This window comes from Mobula hypostoma, chromosome 19 (genome assembly GCF_963921235.1).
Source record: "Mobula hypostoma chromosome 19, sMobHyp1.1, whole genome shotgun sequence".
NCBI classification, from domain to species: Eukaryota; Metazoa; Chordata; class Chondrichthyes; order Myliobatiformes; family Myliobatidae; genus Mobula; species Mobula hypostoma.
Genome location: NC_086115.1, coordinates 33,105,295 through 33,119,134, shown reverse-complemented (window position 1 = coordinate 33,119,134; position 13,840 = coordinate 33,105,295).

The following is a 13,840-nucleotide window of genomic DNA, read 5'->3' as shown; positions in this document are numbered from 1 at the left end:
TTCTCACGATCCTCTGATTGAAGAAGTTTCCCCTTATGTTCCCTTTAAACTTCTCACTTTTCACCCTTAACCTACGACCTCTGGTTCCAGTCCCACCCAATCTCACCGGAAAAAGCATGTTTGCATTTATCCTATCTATACCCCTTATACTTTTGTATACTTCTATCAAATCTCTCAGTCATCTACATTCTGAAGAATACAATCCTAACCTATTCAATCTTTCCTTATAGTTCCAGTCCTCCAGATCCAGCAGAATCATTGTAAATTTTCTCTGCACTCTTTCAACCTTGTATCTTTCCTGTAGGTAGGTGACCAAAACTGCACACAATACTCCAAAGTAGGCCTCACCAACATCTTATACAACTTCAACATTACATCCCATCTTCTGTACTCAATACACTGATTTATGAAAGTAATGTGCCAATAGCTTTATTTACGACCCTAGCTACCCGTGGTGCCACTTTTAACAAATTATGTACCTGTATTCCCAGATCCCTTTGTTCTTCCACAATCCTCAGTGCCCTACTGTTCACTGTGTAAACCTACCCTGGTTGGTCCTACTGAAGTGCAACACCTCGCACTTGTCTGCATTAAACTCCATCTGCCATTTTCAGCCCATTTTTCCAGCTGATGCAGATCCCTCTGCAAGTCATGATAGCCTTCCTCGCTGTCCACTATACCCACAATCTTGGTGTCATCTGCAAATCTGCCACATTATCATCCAGATCATTGATATGGATGACAAACAAAAAAGAACCAAGCCCTGATCCTGTGACACACCATTCCTCCAGTCAGAGAGGCAACGCTCTACTATGACTCTCTGGCTTCTCCCACAAAGCCACTGTCTAATCCAGTTTACTACCTCATCCTGAATGCCGTGTGACTGAACCTCTTTGACCAGCCTCCCATGGGAAAATTAATTCCACTAGGGAGGAATTTTACTGGACAGTCATTTCACCCGTTCTCTCTTCAACTAGGTGATTCAGTTTATGGTTTTGTACTCTGTCATGACTCAGCTTATCTCGAGAACAGTTATCCTGCACTTAAACCATATTTCACTTATCTATCTCTGCTCCAGCTAGCTATGTGTTGTAATCTAAACACTAACTGACCTTTAAGCCACCTGCACGATTAGCCTATTTTCTGATCATCCCCTTCTAATTTGTATGACGCTTAAGTTGACCTTAATACAGACTTTCCCAGTTTTGTTATAATTCCCGGATATTCCTTCATCAGTTATGCTGACAGTCTAAAATAAGGAAAACAGAAGCACCTCAAGTGGGCTGGGTGAGCCAACTGGCCTCTAATGTATATCCCATATAATCTCAGAGTAACTGAGGTATCACTTTACACAAGACAACATCAGTCCAATTCATAGGAACGTAATTCACTTAATATAACTCAGTGTACTTACTGGCTTTACTTATTGCCCTCTGTTTCATTTAAAGCAAATATTTCTGAATATTTACTGTAAAACTTACCATCGTGAGTAATTAGTCAAGTAGCATCCTTCAAAATGCTGATTTTGCAGTTATTTCACACAACCCTGTCTTCAAATGGTCATTCCTAAATATGTAAACATCTCCCATGTAAAAATTGGTCTTCTGGATTGATCTTTCAGCCCCTTGAGCCAGCTCTGCCATTCAACAAGATTGTGACAGATCGTCCACCTCAGAAATATTTCCCTGCATCATCCCCATGGGCCTTGAATTCTTTAGTATCCAGAAACCAATTGATTTCTGTTTTGAATACAATCGCTAAGTGACTCTCCATCTCCCTCTGGTGTATTTCAAAGATTCACTAATCTTTGAGTGACACAATCTCTCATTTCATTCCTATATAGACTATCTCTTATTCTGAGACCGCGACCACTAGATCTATGCTCACCTGGTGAAAACATGCCACATGTTTTCGTCAAGACTTCTAAATTTATTTATTTAACAATACAGCACGGAGTAGGCCCCTCTGGTCCTCCGAGGAACACCATCCCAGCAAACCCCGACAAACCTGATTAAACCTAACCTAATCACAGGACAATTTACAAAGAGCCTTTGGACTCCTCAAGGAAAGCAGAGGACCCGGAGAAAACCCACGTATTCCACAGGGAAGAGATACAGAGACTCCTTATAGAATGGCACTGGAATTGAACTCTGAACTCTAAAACATAACGAGCTGTAATAGTAACACACATCAAAGTTGCTGGTGAACGCAGCAGGCCAGGCAGCATCTATAGGAAGAGGTACAGTCGACGTTTCGGGCCAAGACTCTTCGTCAGGACTAACTGAAAGAAGAGCTAGTAAGAGATTTGAAAGTTGGAGGGGGAGGGGGAGATCCAAAATGATAGGAGAAGACAGGAGGGGGAGGGTTGGAGCCAAGAGCTGGACAGTTGATAGGCAAAAGGGATATGAGAGGATCCTGGGACAGGAGGCCCAGGGAGAAAGAAAAGGGGGAGGGGGAAAAACCCAGAGGATGGGCAAGGGGTATAGTCAGAGGGACAGAGGGAGAAAAAGGAGAGAGAGAAAAAGAATGTGTGTATATAAATAAATAACGGATGGGGTACGAGGGGGAGGTGGGGCATTAGTGGAAGTTTGAGAAGTCAATGTTCATGCTATCAGGTAGGAGCTGTAATAGCATCGTGTTTCTAAACTCAAGTGTCACTAAGTGATGTTGCAGCTTTAGTTCTGGTCATCCAATTACAGGAAGGATGTGGAGTCTTTGGAGAAGGTTTATCAGGATGCTGCCTGGGTTAGAGGGCCTGAGCTATAAGAAGACATTGGACAATCTTGTGTTTTTTTTTTGGAGCGGCAGAGGTTAAGGGGACACCCAACAGCAGTTTCTAACATGATGAGATGCATAGCTAGACCAGACAGCTGGAATCTTTTCCCCAGGGTCAAAATGTCTAATACTAGAGGGCATACGTTTAAGATGAGAGGTGGTAAGTTCAAAGAGGATGTATGGGGCAACTTTTTTGTTACATGGAGAGTGGGTACATGGAATTTGTTGCCAGTGGTGGCAAATACAGCAGAGGTAATGAATATGCCAAGAGTAGAGGATATGGACACTGTGTTGCCAGAAAATGTAGAAGAGGCTTAACCCAAACGCAGAGCAGTGGGGATGATTTAGGGGGTGAGTGATGACTTGAATAATCAACTGCAAAATAACAAGCCATAAGAGGCTAAGAGACAAGAAAGAACAGATATTTAATGCGACGAGCAACATGATAACTGAAGGCCAGGAACAGCTGGTTGACACTAGACGGTTCGACAGGTGGACAAGGAATGTGGATGTGAGCTGGGTTTGAATAGTTTGCAGGTGATGAGTTGGAAATGAATGGCAGGTGACTCCCGTTGGGTGGCTGGTGACTGGGAGGTGCCTGCCTGATAGTACCCCACCCTCCTACCCAGGATCTGATGGAACTCCTCGACGAGTGATGGATCCAAGATGAAATTGAACGGCACCTCCGGGCCGGACCCCTCCCTGTCGACCAGGTGCCGCACACCCCATCCATGGCAATGTGAATGCGTCAACCAGCAGATCACGTACACTGGGACATTTTCCACCATCCTAGGTTCCAGATGTGCAGGCTCAGGTGGGTTGAGTGGTCCATCGACAACAGGTTTGAAGCCGAAGGTGCGTCAGATCCGAAGAGATCATGGAAGCTGGAGACAGTAAGTGACTGGATTGATCATGGAAGCTGGAGACGGTAAGTGACTGGATTGATCATGGAAGCTGGGGACGGTAAGTGACTGGATTGATCATGGAAGCTGGAGACGGTAAGTGACTGGATTGATGTGGGAGCTGGAGACGGTAAGTGACTGGATTGATCATGGAAGCTGGAGACGGTAAGTGACTGGATTGATGTGGGAGCTGGAGACTGTAAGTGACTGGATTGATCATGGAAGCTGGGAACGGTAAGTGACTGGATTGATCATGGAAGCTGGGGACGGTAAGTGACTGGATTGATGTGGGAGCTGGAGATGGTAAGTGACTGGATTGATGTGGGAGCTGGAGACGGTAAGTGACTGGATTGATCATGGAAGCTGGGGACGGTAAGTGACTGGATTGATGTGGGAGCTGGAGACGGTAAGTGACTGGATTGATCATGGAAGCTGGAGACGGCAAGTGACTGGATTGATCATGGAAGCTGGAGACGGTAAGTGACTGGATTGATCACGGAAGCTGGAGACGGTAAGTGACTGGATTGATCATGGAAGCTGGAGACGGTAAGTGACTGGATTGATGTGGGAGCTGGAGACGGTAAGTGACTGGATTGATCATGGAAGCTGGAGACGGTAAGTGACTGGATTGATCATGGAAGCTGGAGACGGTAAGTGACTGGATTGATCATGGAAGCTGGAGACGGTAAGTGACTGGATTGATCATGGAAGCTGGAGACGGTAAGTGACTGGATTGATCATGGAAGCTGGAGACGGTAAGTGACTGGATTGATGTGGGAGCTGGAGACGGTAAGTGACTGGATTGATCATGGAAGCTGGAGACGGTAAACGACTGGATTGATCATGGAAGCTGGAGACGGTAAGTGACTGGATTGATCATGGAAGCTGGAGACGGTAAGTGACTGGATTGATGTGGGAGCTGGAGACGGTAAGTGACTGGATTGATCATGGAAGCTGGAGACGGTAAGTGACTGGATTGATCATGGAAGCTGGAGACGGTAAGTGACTGGATTGATGTGGGAGCTGGAGACGGTAAGTGACTGGATTGATCATGGAAGCTGGAGACGGTAAGTGACTGGATTGATCACGGAAGCTGGAGACGGTAAGTGACTGGATTGATGTGGGAGCTGGAGACGGTAAGTGACTGGATTGATCATGGAAGCTGGAGACGGTAAGTGACTGGATTGATCATGGAAGCTGGAGACGGTAAGTGACTGGATTGATGTGGGAGCTGGAGACGGTAAGTGACTGGATTGATCATGGAAGCTGGAGACGGTAAGTGACTGGATTGATGTGGGAGCTGGAGACGGTAAGTGACTGGATTGATCATGGAAGCTGGGGACGGTAAGTGACTGGATTGATGTGGGAGCTAGTTGAGCTTGCAGGGGTCAGTGCACAGGGTTATACCTCGGTTGGGCAGTCAGACATAGTCCCCAGTCAGAGTAGTCTGGCTGGGCTTTGCCAGCGGTTGACCTGGTGGCAGTAGGTGCGTTTGGCAGCTAGGACGGCTCTACATGCCCTCTTCCAAGCATTCCAGCAGCAGTGAACCACAGCCCTGGCAGACAGGACCACCACCATTGGCTCCTCTGAGGGGATTAATGGAGGTTGATAACCATGAAGCACTTCTAAGGGGGACATACCCATGGCAGAGGAGGTGGATTGAGGGACTGCTCGGAACAGAGTAAATACTTCTTCCACATGGAAGAGTTAGAGGTGGACCCTGAGCATGATGTCACATGCGACATGGGCTTCATTGTAGGTGGGGACCGAGAACCTGTACCCAGAACTTGGTAAGCACCAGGGACCAGGCAGAGTGTGGACAAGTTAAGTTCTTACCTCCTATCTGGGTCACAGTCTCCACATCCCAGTTACCTCACAGTGCAGGGCTTCAAGGTAAACTGGGCGATGATGTCGCCCACTGTTCCTTTTAAAGTATTGTGGTTGTCCTGGGGATTAATGACTCTTCCTCTACAGCCACCGTTTCCTTTACAGAAAAATTTAAAGACAGCAACATTACACATTGGGGGCAGGAGTGGGCCACTGACTGATATCTGGACAGAATAACATTATAGCTGATCTATCCCCAGCATTTTTTATTTATCTCCTAACTTATCAAAAACCTATCAATCTCTGCCTTAAATGAGTTAAATGGACAATACCCTATTTATAAACAGAAAACCCAGCGCAGATACTCCTACAAGAGGAAATACCCCCTTCACATCTATTGTCTAGACACCACAGGATCTTATAGCTTTCAATTAAGTTGTTTCTCATCCTACTAGAGGTGAAATAAGCCTAGTTTATCCATTATTTCCTCAAAAGACACCATACCCATTCTCAGTACTAATATAGCAAACTTTCTCTGAACTGCTTCCAATGCATTGTACCATGTACACTAATCCAGTTATGAACTTATCCACGGTCAATGTAAATGAACCATAACCTCTTAATGCCCTTCTCAATGAACAATCATTTTCTGTAGATTTCGAACTACTTGTTGCGCCTGCACACTTTCCTTTCATGAATCATGCACTCAAGACCCCCAAATTTTGCTGCATCTCAACGCTCTGCCATCTCTCGCAATTAAGACAAAGTTCTTTAATTTCCCAGCCCAAATGTGATTTCAGGACTGCTGGCATCTTTAATGGACAGGAACTGCCTTTTAGACCCCGCCAAACCATAAAATTACACCTGACCCTAGAAGAGAAGCACAGGAATATAAAGGATGATATCGGCAGCTGCCACTATCAGAGATTGCAGAGAAATGGAAAGACTGGACAGTGCTGACCACACAATTCCTTGACTCATGCTTCCCCACCCCACTTCAAGAACAAGGCCAGCAAGTTTAAATAACAAGTCTTCAAATAAAGTTCCAGATCACACACAATTGAAAACAACATGTTATCACTGCACTTAAGAAAATAAAACATGTGCTTTAAAAATATTTATGTTCATTTCATGAAATAAATTGTATTAATTGCATTTGTTATAAAACAATTTTATGTTAAGAGTCTGGCCGGCAATCTGTCTTGAAGATTATTCCTCTTCTCTGACCTGATTGTGAATCAGAAACGTATTAATCTTCTGCTTGGAAGACAGAATGATGGAATTTTTGGATGTGAACTACAATCAGACCTTAACTTTTCTATCAATGGTTTTGCAGCATCAACTTCTCTCTTTCTCCTTTACCATTTTCCCCTGACCTCCTTCATTGTGAGCTAAACATTTGTTTGGTTCGGATCCCGCAATTCGCCAATGGGTCGTAGGGGTGCTTCCGCATGTCTTGGACTGGTGGTGCCCACTCCTCTCCAGGCAGGACCACAGCCTACATCGTCCAAGCCGGTGGCTCGCCCTGGTCTCAAGCACGTGGCCGTTGTAGTTCCACAGTGAAACTCAACCACCCTGGCCAGTGACTTTGCCGACGAGGTCCTTCACCCGGTGGTGCCATGTTAACACCACCCCCTCACGTCGTTTAACCTGCCAGCTGAAGCAGTGTACCGGGATGTGCTACCTGGGGGTGGATGTGAGAGATTTAGGAGATGGATGAGGACGAGGTGGAGTGCAGCTGCCAGATATTGAAGGTATTACCTCTTTTCAGAACCCCCTACACCCCTGGTTTAAATATTACTTTGCATGAAAATACAGCAGGCTGGTTCTTCATTTATTTCTCCTGTATTGCATGCCAAGATACATATTACTGGAAGCCAATGCAGGAAGTCACAGTCAAACTATTGTTCTGTATTTGGGTACACTAACTGCTGCATCCTTTGTGCCACTGGACTGGGCTAGCTATTACTGGCTGTCAAATGTATTATGGTCAGGAACACGCATAAAAGTTGCTGGTGAACGCAGCAGGTTAGGCAGCATCTCTAGGAAGAGGTACAGTCGATGTTTCGGCTTCGTCAGGACTATCTGAAAGAAGAGCTAGTAAGAGATTTGAAAGGGGGAGGGGGAGGGGAAGGAGGAGATCCAAAATGATAGGAGAAGACAGGAGGGGGAGGGATGGAGCTAAGAGCTGGACAGGTGATTGACAAAAGGGATATGAGAGGATCATGGGACAGGAGGCCTAGGGAGAAAGAAAGGGGGAGGAGTGAAGCCCAGAGGATGGGCAAGGAGTATAGTGAGAGGGACAGAGGGAGAAAAAGGAGAGAGAGAAAAGGAATATACCATCCCATGATCCTCTCATATCCCTTTTGCCAATCAACGGTCCGGCTCTTGGCTCCATCCCTCCCCCTCCTGTCTTCTCCTATCATTTTGGATCTCCCCCTCCCCCTCCCACTATCAAATCTCTTACTAGCTCTTCTTTCAGTTAGTCCTGACGAAGGGTCTCGGCCTGAAACGTCGACTGTACCTCTTCCCATAGATGCTGCCTGGCCTGCTGTGTTCACCAGCAATTTCTATGTGTGTTGCTTGAAAGTCCAGCATCTGCAGATTTCCTCGTGTTTGTGTATTATGGTCAGATATTGTCAGCCAGGTTCCCTTGGCACAATCGTTGCATAAAGTGACTCCATGTCTCCACTTACCCGAATGTCCTGTCCCACCCCAGATGAGGCCCTGAATGCCAGCAGGGTATCCATCAGCAACACTGAGGAAGCTCCAAACGGCTTGAAAACTTTCGCGGCCGACAAAGCCCCATTCCCAGCTTTGCCAGCTGCCAAAGGTGCCAGAGTATTTAAATACATCTAGATGGGCTCAGATGTGCAGAGACATAAAATAACTAAATCTGAAAGTAACTTTTTAAAATTAAAATTATTAAATGTTTTTAAAAACAAAAAAACTGTAACTTAACATAAGAACATGCAAATAACTAAAAGTACTTGGCAATGGCGCAGACTCAGAGGGCAAAGGGCCTGGTTTCCGATGTAGCCTCCAGAATCAGAACCAGGTTTATTGCACCGACATATGTCATGGAATTTGTTGTTTTACAGCAGCATGACAATGCAATACATAAAATAAACTATAAATTACAACGAGAAATACGTACAAAATTAATTAAGTCGTGCAAAAAGAGAACAAAAATTGTGAAGTAGTGTTCATGGGCTCATTGACAATTCAGAAATCTGATGGCGGAGGGGAAAGAAACTGTTCCAAAAATGTTGACTCTAATACCAAAATAATTTTAAAAAGCAACTTTGTTCCTTATTTTTTCCTTTTCAGCAGGCTTATACAAATCTTCAGCTGGTCTCTCCTGGCACTGGATACGAGAAGCAACTTTTCCCTTCCTTCCTAACCTCAGGAAGCTAGGATCTCTAACACTTGACTCAGTGATGAGCATATCAACAGATATGGTGCAACCACTACTGACATATGAGTTTGAATCTCCTATCTCATGTACAGAAGTCTCAGACTGTCTTCCATTAAATGGGTAGATGTTAACTATTCCATTTGGAGACAATCATTAGAAATAATATCCAAATCAAATCAAATTCAAGTTTAATGATCACTCATCCATACATGAAATCCCAGAGCAACACATCCCACAGATTGGTGGTACATTTCTCAGCAGTGCGCAACCACTACAATCTAGCCTGTCATTCCACAGATCAAACACTGGAAGACAGCACTGACAAGAGAGGCTAGATCTGCACTGAGCACGGATGCCACGCTACACCGCCTCCAGCGTCGCTCTCCTGGACTACAGCAGCAGGCAAGCCCATGGCTTGAGGCCTAGTCCTTGCCACAACAGAGGCACGCAGCCGCCCTGCTGTCTGTCTTGCCACCAAACAAGGGTAACAGGCCTGTGGCGTCTTACATTATCACTGTTGTCCAAAACAATCATCCACTGTTACACTGCATGCTGCCTTCACACACCAGCTCCGATGCCTTCGATGCTTTCCTGTAGCAGGCAGGAGCACGGTCTGCACCCAGTCCAGCTCTTCTAAATCCAGTCCAGCTCCTCCGACATCCGGTCCTGCACCTCCGACATCCGGTCCAGCTCCTCCGACATCCAGTCCAGCTCCTCCGACATCCAGTCCAGCTCCTCCGACACCCAGTCCTACTTCTCCAATCAATGAGCAGCAAATGACGGGGTAGACCTGCAGTACCCAAAAATCTTCCAGTCCAGTATTGTCTTGTGATTGTTAAAAAGGCACTTAACAAAGAAAAAAATACCCTTGGTTGGTCTCCATGCTGCATTGGAACATGCTGCTACCTTATCAGAAGTGTCCAATCACAAAAGAAAAATCCTGTAAAGAACACAGTATGGTCCGTACAGATGATGCAGTGTGCAGAAAAGCCTTTCCCCCTACCTTCACAGAACAGCTCCCTCCAGCTGCCTCGTTTTTTAAAATTTAATCAGAAGAGAAAGCTAAGGTCAAGAGTCGGTCTACACCAGCAGTATGCCAGAAATTCAAGTGTCAGAGGGCAGAAGAGACTGCAGCTGATAAGATGGACCAGATGGATGACAACTCAGGGTTCAGAAAGAGGTAGCTGAAGAGACATAGGCACATTCGTAGTGATATTTCAAGAATCACTAGATTCTGGAATGGTTCTGGAGGACTAGAATATTGCAAATGACACTCCACTCTTTAAAAAAGGAAGGAGACAAAAGATAGAAAATTACAGGCCAGTTAGCCTGACTTCAGTGGTTGGGAAGATGTGCGAGTTGATTGTCAAGGATGCGGTTTCAGGGTACTTGAAGGCACATGATAAATAGGCCAAAGTCGATATGGTTTCCTTAAGGGGAAATTTTGCCTGACAAATCTGTTGAAATTCTTTGAGGAAATAACAGGCAGGATAGATAAAGGAAAGTCAGTGGATGTTACTTGGATTTTCAGAAGGTCTTTGACAAGCTCTCGCACATGAGGTTGCTTAACAAGATAAAAGTTCATGGTGTTACAGTAAAGATATTAGCATGGATAAAAGACTGACTAATTGGCAGGAAGCAAAGTGTGGGAATAAAGGGGCACTTTTCTGATTGGCTGCTGGTGACTAGTGGTGTTAGACCATAAGACATAGGAGCAGAATTAGGCCATTCAGCCTATCAGGTCTGTTCCACCATTCCATCATGGCTGATCATGGATCCAACTCAGCCCCATACACCTACTTTCTCGCCATATCCTTCGATGCCCTGACCACTCAGGAAACTTTAAGTATGCCCATGGACTTGGTCTCCACCACAGTCTGTGGCAGAACATTCCACAGATTCCTCTAGACTCTCTTCAAACACAACACATCCTTTCTGAGATATGACTAGTGTCTTATAAAGCTTCAACATTATCTCCTTGCTTTTATATTCTATCCCCCTTGAAATAAATGCCAACATTGCATTTGCTTTCTTTACCACGGACTCAACCTGTAAATTAACCTGAGAGGCTTACACAAGGACTCCTAAGTCCCCTGCACCGCTGACGTTTGAACCTTCTACCGGTTTAGATAATAGTCCGCACTGTTGTTTCTTTTACCAAAATGCATTATCATATATTTCCCAACACTGTATTCCATCTGCCACTTTTTTGCCCATTCTTCCAATTTTTCAAAGTCCTGTTGCAATTACATTACTTCCTCAGCAGTACCTACCTCTCAGCCTATCTTCGTATCATTAAAAAACTTTGGCACAAAGCCATCAATTCCATTATCCAAATCAGTAACAAACAATCTGAAAAATTAGTGGTCCCAATATGGACCTCTGAGGAACACCACTAGTCACTGGCAGCCAACCAGAAAAGGCCCCCTTTATTCCCACTCGCTGCCTCCTGCCCGTCAGCCTTTTCTCTCTCCGTGCCAGTATCTTTCCTGTAATGCCATAGGGTTTTATCTTAAGCAGTTTCATGTGTGGCACCTGATCAAATGCCTTCTGAAAATCCAAGTAAGTGACACCCACTGCCTCTCCTTTGTCCACCCTGTTTGTTACTTCATCAAAGAACTCTAACAGAATAGTCAGGCAAGATTCCCCTTTACCGAAACTATGCTGACTTTGACTTATTCTATCATTAAGCCCAATTTATACTTCTGCATCAAATGTACGCCGTAGGTACCGTGTACCCTACACCATACCCTGTGGCATAGGGTGACGTGCACCTCCCCAAAAGATTAACTCACGCGTTGCGGCGACGCAGACCGCAACAACTGTGATTGGTTCGCTTGGTCGCATCGCATTTCCTCCTACGCATTTCCGGTTGCTTTTCTCCGCCATGTCTGTACACTGACGTGAAATAAATGGTTGGAAACGATGAACCAAAGCATCAAATCTACCTGCTGACATCCGAAAATATTTGAAATGCATTTCCTCGTCCATGTCTCTCACGAAGAAACTCAACACAGTGGCATAGAAACCCCACCGCCAACTAGCATTTTGGCGGTGAATTGCAGAGTGACGCAGACACAACTGCGCATGCTTGCTACAGCGCAGGGCTACGCACAAGTAAAAATCAGGCTTTAGTCTTCAAGTACTCCAAAACCTCATCCTTAATAATAGACTCCAACACTTTCCCGACCACTGAGGTTAGGCTCACTGGCCTATAATTTCCTTTCTTTTGCCTTCCTCCCTTCTTAAAGGGTGGAGTGACATTTGCAATTTTCCAGTTCTCCGGGTCCATGCCAGAAGCAAGTGATTCTTGAAAGATCATGACCAATGCACAGGGATTGGTGTTAGGATTGATTCTTTTCACATTATATGTCAATGATTTCGATGACAGAATTGATGGCTTTGTGGCCAAGTCTTCAGATCAGACAAAGATAGGTGGAGGTGCAGGTACTGTTGAGTAAGCAGGGAGAATGGGCAAAGAAGTGCCAGAGAGAATATAGTGTAGAGAAATGTATGGTCATGTACTTTGGAAGAAGGAATAAAGGTGTCAACTATTTTCTAATCAGGGAGAAAATTCAAAAAGTAGAGATGCAAATGGACTTGGGAGTCCTTGTGCAGAATTCCCTAAAGGGTAATTTGGAGGTTGAGTTGGAGGTAAGGAAGGCAAATGCAATGTTAGCCTGTACTTGCTGGAGGTTAGAAGAACAAGGGGGGGCTCACTGAAACCAATTAAATTTTGAAATTCCTAGATAGAGTGGACGTGGAGAGGATGCTTCCTATAGTGGGAGACTCTAGGACCAGAGGGCACAGCCGCAGAATCAAAGTACTTTCTTTTAGAACAGAGATAAGGAGGAATTTCTTTAGCCAGATGGTGGCGAATCTGTGGAACTCATTGCCACAGACAACTGTGCAGGTTAATAGGTTCTTGATTAGTAAGGGTATCAAAGGTTACAGAAATAAGGTAGAATAGCTGAATTTGTAGAAAGCTCTCAGTAGACTGTCTGGCACTCTGTAAGCTTACAGAGTGCCAGACCGTCTACTGAGAGCAGCAGAGTCCAGCTATACCAAAACTGGAAAATTGTATCATCAGACGGAGAAACAGCAGTGTTCGAGCTCCTAGCTGGTGTGCTGCAAGGAGACACTCTGGCACTCTACATCTTTATAATCGTCCTTGATTACGCTCTACGTCAAGCTACCAAAGATCACGACATGTTTGGTTTTACCATAAAACCAGGACAAATCAAAAGGGTCAGACCAGTTATGCTCACAGATCTCGATTTTGCAGATGACATAGTCCTGCTCTTGTCTAGTCTGCATTTTGCAGATGCATAGTCCTTCCTCCAGACGGAGAAAGCACAGCAGCTACCGACAAAAGTGGAAATTGAGTGCAATAAAGTTGGACTTCACCTAAATGCTAAAAAGACAGAGTACATAGTGTTTAACTGCGACAAAGGTACTCTCAAGACTGTAAAGAATGATACCATTAAGAAAGTCTTTGACTTCAAGTACCTCGGGTCAAGAATGATGAGTTCGGAGAAGGACATTAAGATATGGAAGGCGCTAGCGTGGAGGGCTATGAACGACATGAAGGAAATCTGGAAGTCGAACCTGACCAGAGGGCTTAAAAAGAGGATCTTCATAGCAGTCATAGAGTCCATTCTCACGTATGGATGCGAGACGTGGACACTCACCAAGACTACGCGTAAGTCTCTAGATGGTTGCTATACATGAATGCTCCGGATGGCTCTTGACGTGAGTTGGCAACAGCACATGACGAATGTCGAGTTCTATGACGACCTACCGATGCTCACTGCTAAAATTGAGGCGAGAAGACTGCAACTAGCGGGGCCACGCCGAGCTACCTGCCAGCCTAGTCATCATATGGGAGCTCAAGCATGGGAGGATGAACCCTGGATGC